This window comes from Drosophila miranda (genome assembly GCF_003369915.1).
Source record: "Drosophila miranda strain MSH22 chromosome Y unlocalized genomic scaffold, D.miranda_PacBio2.1 Contig_Y1_pilon, whole genome shotgun sequence".
NCBI lineage: Eukaryota > Metazoa > Arthropoda > Insecta > Diptera > Drosophilidae > Drosophila > Drosophila miranda.
Window position 1 is genome coordinate 6,027,192 of NW_022881603.1, and position 8,535 is coordinate 6,035,726.

The 8,535-nt window shown below is 42.6% G+C and overlaps 1 pseudogene; it reads right to left on the reverse strand.

Annotated features, from left to right (window-relative positions):
• Positions 1-1,870: 1,870 nt before the first annotated feature.
• On the reverse strand, positions 1,871-3,111 carry LOC117189329 (annotated as a pseudogene).
• Between the last annotated feature and the right edge of the window lie 5,424 nt (positions 3,112-8,535).

The following is an 8,535-nucleotide window of genomic DNA, read 5'->3' on the forward strand; positions in this document are numbered from 1 at the left end:
GGCCGGGACAAGAGGTATTCCGCCGAAATTTTGTCCGTAGTGACTTCGGCAAAGGCTTTAATGCCAAGTTCGCGCGCAAATTCATCCGATGCCGGGTAGTGAAGCCAGTAGGAGAGAACGCGTATGCTCTGAAGGACCTTAACGGCCGTCCCATAGGAGTGTACCACGCCAAAGACCTGAGAATGTAGTGAGGTGTGGGTGTGGCTTACGTTGGGCGCGGCAGAAGAATGCAGGGCACGCCGGCGTGTGCTCAAAAGTGGTCCGGAATCCGGTGGGCATGCCCACGCGTATGTTGTCCCTCCTGGGACTGACGACATACTCGTGGTGGTGTTCCAGTCCGCGCCATCTAGCGGAAGTCCAGGGAGGCTCGATGGTGTATGGGGACATCAGGGGGAGCCGGAGCCGGTACTGGGGGTATAAGGAATAGAATAGGATTAGTTATATGTATTAGTAAGGGAAAACGTGGATTGGATTATGGAAATCGTGGAGCGTGGACGGAAGAGTAACGTCGAAATTTGAAATTTTGTGCTTAAAACAGAAAGTTTGAAGTGAGTACAGAAAAGGCGGGCGTGCAAATAGGTTGTAATGAAGAAAATTTTACTCACAGCCGGCAAGGAATATAGCCACCAGAACCGGGCCAGAAGGTTTCCTGGAGAGGAACACTGGAGTTTGAGAAAGTCGACTGCAGAGAAGAAGACTGTCCAACGTGAACCTGAGTGAGTTCGTTCCAGTTGCGCATGTGTGAGCCAAGAAGCGCGAGACGCGTGAAGTGGGGGGTGAAAGAGGACGACTTAGCTGCCAGGGCGATCCTAGCGACATCGCAACGTCGTTGCATCGTTTGAACTTAAAGAAAAAAAAACATAATCCGCACTCCAAACACCGTTCCACATTAAATGTTATTTTGTTCCGTGTGTTGTCCTTTATTTAGTATTAGCTTAAACCGTTTAACGTAACATCTTGGCCATTGCAAAAAAAAATATGTAAAAACACCAACACCGTTCACGAACCTAAATCTGCGATCAGCTGTTCAGTTTCAGAAGATTAGCCCTTAGTGGGTGACGCGGGGGTCCCGTCAGTCCACCGTATTTGGTCGAGCGATTTGTGGAAAAATATTGTTTATTGTTTATGTCCCGGGGACCCTTAACAAGAGCTCTTGGTAGGTTAAGTCTCCGTAGGTGCCCGAGTTAAATTAACTCCCGTAAAACTGGGACTCCACTCATGTACACATATTCCATTACGTATGGGTGGGGGTATCCCTGTTGGTTGAACGAAATTTCAGCAGTTATTTCCGTGTTTGCCTTTGTGTCGAACGTTTTGGTGTTTCTTTTTGGTTAGTGATAATTTTGAGTATATCTATTTATTTATGAGAAAGATGAAATTGTCAACTTATAATTATTAAGGCTTGGATATATATTGAAGAATGATGCAGTAAATTAAAAGAGAGGGAGGATGGATTAGGATTAGGCCAGCCGTTACCGTTCCAGCAGAGGGTGGCCAAAATGAACGTTGTGTTTGGTCACAGGTAGGGCGGGCGCGCGAAGTGATAACACCCAACCTTATCCCACTTGATAGCTGTCTGTTTATGATTTTCTTTGTCTTTAGGTTGTTGTTAGTTTTGATGTCCCGAGAAGTAGTATGTCTCCTTTTTTGTCTACATTTGGCGGGCAAGGGGAACTACCCAGCCCTGGGGTCGACAGCTAGCCGGCATTGCCCCCTGGGAAACAAGCCAAGTATAACATTGGTCGCATTGCACATATTGTATGGACCAACTGTTAACAGCGAAACAAAATCTAAAAAAAATCGCGGTGGGCGATCATCATTGAGAGATTTTAAAGTAATACAACACCTTTTTCTATTACTATAACAATTTGTTAACTATTTATTTATTCTGGAATACGTGTATTACAATTGCCATGATACATTTTGATATTGCCCTCGCAGCGAAAGTATGCATCAAATATGTCACTGTGGCCATGATCTTTCCACCAAGTGCAAAGCTGCCTATTCCATACGCAATCTAATCTATATATTAAGTTAGGGTACTCGTATCCCAGTAATGTGAAAAAGTCTTGGTCTCCCAAATGACCCTTAAATGAATACTTGGCGACGAGCGTCTGCACTTCCGAGCTTGTAAGCTTTTCCAGGTATGATTTCGAGTTTCTTATGCGATTAAAAAGCAACAAAACGACTCCAGAGTTGAGACCTGGATAGCCATGGCGCTCATGGTTGTGATTATGTTGACTTCCCATTTTGTGGTTCATTGGATAATATGGGTTTCCAAAGCTTTTCTTTGGATACCGTACGCGATAGCGGTACAGGATATGACGATATACAGGAGTTAGTTCTGGCGCCAATCCATAAAGTTGATGCGGCAGAAAGTGATCAAATTCATTGAACAGTAGTCGAACATCGGAACGGAAGACTATATCACGATCAAGCAGAATAGCTCTATTTAAGCTTGCATCGGCAATCCTATGCAATCCAAGGGACAAAAAAAAACAGTGAATCGCTATAATATGAGTTGGGTGCTGAGCTAAAGTATGGGGATAACTTAGCAGCTATATCCTCTATTATATTAGAGCAGACTTTGACGTCATACATCGTATATATCACCGTTCTCCGAAATCTTCGTATTTGCCTTTGAAGAATCTCCATCACGCTTGGTGACGACTCCTTGTCGGTGATGACATGTAGATGAAGTTGGGCACTCGTGTCTTTAAGCAGACTATGTGCAAATAGATCGAATTTTAGGTTTAGATGGTAGTCCGAAGAAAAGTCATTTAACTGTCCGCCCAATTCCAGTTGCGTGGACGAATAGTTCAGCAAATAGTGGGAAGGCTTCAGGATGGGTTGAACGGCTGTCGTTGTTTGTTGAACATCGGAATTTCTTGTCTCCTGTTTTTCAATGTGCGATAATTTATTAAGCCGGCTCGAAAGAAATGCTGATAATATATTTCCTCGAACTAATAGATGTGTATTGGCGTAAATAATAAGAACACACATACAAATTAGTATTAATAACAAAACTAGTTTCTTTTGCCATCTGCAGCGAAGTACGTTCGAGGTCCAACTCTTTGGTTTGTACGCACAAAACATTTTAACTAACTAAACTAAACTAACTTTTAATTTAACTACAAAATATATAATAAAAGCACCAATATCCAGTGTAAAAATCAATGCAAGTAAGTTGGACATCGATGTTTTTAGAAAGCTTACATCGATGTTTTTTCGTAAATTACGTCGGTTTTTAAAATATCTATATATTGCGCTGAATTTATTATGTGGATCCACACTTTTTGGAGGGTAGATTTTTCTCATCATCAATGTAATTTTGGGCCAGGAAAAATGTTGTCAGACAATATGTCAAACTCTGAAATTTGAACATTATTAATTAATAATCTAGGTTTATATAAAGGAAACAAATACTAACAAAAAAATACTAACAAAAAAAATAAACCCTATTTCGGCCGAATTGGCAGCCCCCATTGATAGAGGTTGTTACTTCCTGATGCTTGCTTCTGTTTACGTTTAATCGTGGTGTTTTGTTTAATTGTGGGTCGGACGGGTGTAGATGTGTGAAATGTGGTGATGTTATGTGATGTGTCATGAATGAGGGTATACATGCGTGGGTTGTGTGTGGTGTGGGTGGATGAAGGTGTGTGATACTGATTCGTGTGGGTGTATTTCTGCTTTGAAGTCCGGATTCTTTCCCCGGTGCTTGGGGGGGGGGGGGGGGGGTTTGGTGTGTGGGGACAGAAACGTGTCTCCAGTCGATGCTCCGCTGACGGTTCTTTGGTGCCGGTGCTCCGCTGACGGTTCTCGCAACAGTTTTCCGGCCTGGCCAGTACCGGGCTGCTGCGGCCGATGTCCGCCGCTTCCGCTGATGTCTTGGTGGGATCGTCGTCTCCACGATCACCAATTTTGTTTCCTTTTTTTCTTCCAGGGCACGTGCACGTTTCCTTTTCTCCCACGCAACTCTGCCACTGCTTCCCAGGATCCACTATAGATGCCGCTGTCTCTTTCTTCTCCAGCCCTGATACCTATCGGCTCTCTCCAAAACCGCCCATAACACCACACTATCGTTTCCAGGATTACTCCGCCGAAACGGGAGTGCCAAGCAGGCGGGCTTTTTCAATTAAGGGGCCCCAAACGTAGGCCATCGGCCACACCCTGAGATTAAGAGTCTCTGGCTCCATCGACTGAGATGCCTGGGCTACTGCTTCAGATCCTTTGCGTGAAACACCCCAATACGTGAGCCTTGCAACGTCTCCAGCTCGTACTCTGTCCGACGAACTTGAAACTGCTGCTGGAGACCATATCTCAGATTCGGCCAGTCCGGCATTCCTACCGTCCGAACATGCATCCAGTACCAATCCCTTGCGTGGCCACTGACCAATGTGTGAAAGGCTTTCAACACCTCCGCCCACGGTACCTGGTACGACGTCTGTAGAATATGAATTCCGCCACGGGCATCCCCTTTGGATCGCCGTCGAAGCTAAGTCCCCATATTCGTATCTGCACTTGCTCCTGCCTAGCCTCTCCGAAACTCGGTCGATTCCTGTTAGGGTTTGCTCCTGCGCCCATCCCGTTGAACAGCCACTCCTCCACGGGTCTCTGATCGGCTTGGGTCCTCTGATCGGCCTCCAATGTTCGGTTGTCCACGAACAAGTGCGTTGGATGTGCTTGCTGGTTCGCGGGTGCTTCCTGTTGACCTCCTCCCAGACTGGTTGCATTTGATCCCCGATTCCTTCCATTCGCCTCACTCGCCATTCGCTCCGCTTTTAACGATTCCACCACAGCGTTTATCTCTCGCGTGAACTCTAGCATGTCTGCTTGCATTGACGATCTCAGCGCTTCCATTTGCTGCCCGAGCGACGCTCGGTAGGTCTCCTGTGCTTGGGCTAAGGCTGCGTTCACGACTGAGCTTAACTCGGACGGTAAGACCAGGTCCTTACGGGTTCGCTGTTGACCTCCTACCGCTCCGGCCTCTGGGTCCTCCTGGTACAACCCCGCATGTACGTTTTCCGCCACTTGCGACGGCCCTTCAGGCATACTGCCGGCTTTACCGTCCTGGGACCGAGTCGTCGGCATGTTGTACGGCTGGTACCTGCGCTGTGTCTCTGGGCTACGCCTTGTCTTTCCCGACCCTTTAAAAATCTCCGAGTCACTCATCAACCAATTTTCCTAACGTACTCGTTTCCTTCGTCTATTCCCTATTTACTTGACTATCTTGGTGATAAATAAATTGGATTGTTTATTATCTGACTACCCTACTCCACTAAGCACCTAGTTCCTGGCTAATTAATCCTCAATACCTTCAATCGTAACGAGAAAACAAATAAATAAATAGTGCAATAAATAAATAAGCGAATAATTAATTCCATGTTTAGATAACCAAATAAATAAATTTAAATACATAAATCGGTTAATTTAAATCAATAAATTGATAAATCTAAATATTCAAACTGATTCAATCAAATAAATAAACACCTACATCTACAATTAATCGCCTAATTAAATACAACACTAAATAACTAAATACTTCCTCTCCCAAACAAAAACTCTTTTTCCGATGACTTGCCTAATGCCTACTTCTAAAATTGCTTCCAAACAATGCTAGCAAGGATCGTCAGTCCTCAACAAAAAAGATGATTTCCCTTTGGGTTTTCTTGCTTTGGCTTTCCAATAGTCTGCTAAATCACTAACAAAAAAAACATATAATTCCCAAACTGCTTCAGACAAAAATTCACCTTTAATTTGTTTGGAGTGACGAGAGACAACTGCATTAATTGTTTTGCAGGTGAGCGGACCCCCTTCTTTTCCCCTTGCTATTTACCTTCGCTTACTTTTTCTGAGTGCCAACTCCCTTTGCTGTTTCCTCCCTCAGATCACCGTGGATCCCCCAGAATCGGACAACGACGTTAATGCCTCTGGACATAACCCGGACCACGACTCGACAGATCCTCCGGCACCTCTTCCTCTTTTCAGATCCGGACAGCGAGCTCCACGAGTCGGACAACGAGGCTACTACCACCTGGTAATACTTGGACCACAACTCGGGACACACACTTCCTTCCCTTCTATCTAATTTTATTAATTTTATTTAATTGTATCAGCGAACCTTTAACATAATTTGATATTGCGATGATCGATCGCATGTATGCAAGTTAACGTACCCAATTCTATTTAGCTCTTATACGAGTTGTAAACAATCTTTGGCTTTCCAAAACGAAAACAATTTCAATCTTGGGCCTCCGCCTAATTGATTTCTAAAATGTACAATCGCAAGGGCTCCCGCCGCAATCCCAATCTTTGACACTCGCCTAAATGGAAAACCAATGATTGCCCACACCCGGCTTTCTGCAGATCCTGCACTTTAGGCATTTTACAGTTCTCTCTTTGGATGACGAAATCCAATACTCGGGATGGCGAAATCAATTGAAATGTTTATAGAAAAACTATTCCCGAAAGGGATCAACGATGCAAAGATCAGAAAGTTCAAGTCAGTCTTGATCCAGAAGCGACACCGCAAAGTCGAGCTAAAAATTAAGATCGCGCAAACCCTTTGCCCGGAATCCTTTGTGACCCTCTACTTAAATCTATATCAGTGAAGTTAGAGGTAAAATAAAAACTTTTTAAAAACACAATCCGCTACCGCAGTTATTTAATTGGCGCCCAACGTGGGGCGACGTTGTATAAAAAGCACCGAATAATAAAAGTGTTGCGTCGTGCCGAAACCCGAAGGACAATTAATTAATGGAACAAATCCTTCAGATATAAAAACGCGGAGTGACTGTGAGATATAAGATAAGAAAAAGTGAGATAAAAAGGAAACAAACCGGAGCTTAGGGTGTGCAAAAATAAATACAATATACAATACAAATACAAATACAAATACAATACAAAATACAAATAAATACAAAAGCTAATCAAGACAATTCAAAAATACAAAAAAACCAAAAAAACCAAAGTTTTTAAACAAAACCAACCAAACCAAAACACAAAGAAAGTGAAACTATCAGCTAAACCAAAGAAGGAAGACCCCCAGAAGACCCAGTTAAACAAAGAAATTTAAGAAGGAAGACCCTTTCGAAGACCTGTCAGCCAAATCAAGAAGGAAGACCCGTTCGAAGATCTGTCAGCCAAACTAAGAAGGACGACCCCTACCGGATAGTCCGTGAGCAAAAGTTGTATTAATAAATATATAAGTTCAATTAGGTTATATTAGATTATAAAAACAAACATATAAGAAAAATTTAAGGTGGATCAACTAACTTTAGATTTTGAAAAACTAAAAATGATTAACTCACAAACAAGGACCGATCTCACTGCAGATCTGGTCAAACAATTGATAGCACTTCAAATTTCACAAGTACAGGAGCAAATTGTAAATTTAAAACAACAAATAGAAACTAAATCCGATCAGGTATCAGATTATCAGGCAGAAGCAATAGACGAGACAATAAAAGATGACACCACATTAAAGGTAATAGAATCCCTACCAATTTTCAATGGTGGATTAAACCAATACGTAGGATGGAGGGAAGCTGCAGAAACTGCAGTGAAGTTATATAAGAAAGGAAGTAAGCAATATTATATTGCCTTAACAATTTTGAGAAACAAAATAACAGGACCAGCACATGACGCACTGACCAACCACGGGACAGTTTTAAATTTTGATGCCATACTTTCACGACTTGACTTTGTTTACAGTGACAAGAGACCAATTTACATAATAGAACAGGAGTTAAGCGTTCTCCGACAAGGGAACCTTTCAATAATAGATTTCTATAACGAGGTTAACAAGAAAATGACCTTGTTAATAAATAAGACAATAATGTCTCACGGAAAGGACAGTGAAATCACGAAAGAATCAAATAAGAAAATTAGAGACAATGCCTTACGCATTTTTGTCACTGGCCTAAACGGCGGCATTGCAGAAATCCTATTTTCATTGAATCCCCCAGATTTACCGAATGCCTTGGCAAAGGTACAGGAATTGCAATCAAATAACATTCGGGCCCAATTTGCCTACCAATTCAGTGGCCCCAGAAATTCAGGGAATAATAACTACAATACATTAAGATTCAACCAACGACAACCAAGGACTAATAGTTCACCATTCGACCAGAAAAGGGATCTTCAGAGGAATAACATATCATGGGGACAACCCTATTTCTTGGGTAATAGACAACAAAATCAGGCCCCAGAACCAATGGATGTAGACGAATTGATACAAATCAAGAACCGACAGAACAGCAATCAATTCAGGGGAAATAATAATAATAGAAATTATCGGGAGAATACTAACGGTTATTATAGGAGAAATAATAACAATTATAACCAAGCTCAGCATTTTAGGGCAAACGTAGTACCGAATAATCAGTCTAACGAAAATCAGGCGCAGAAACGAAAGCCAAACGAAATGTCGGAACAACCGGCTAATAAAGCAATGCGGATAAATAACATTGAGGAGGACCATTTTTTAGATCAGCCCCCGAAGTAGGTCTGCCCTACTTAAAAAGAGTAGATACA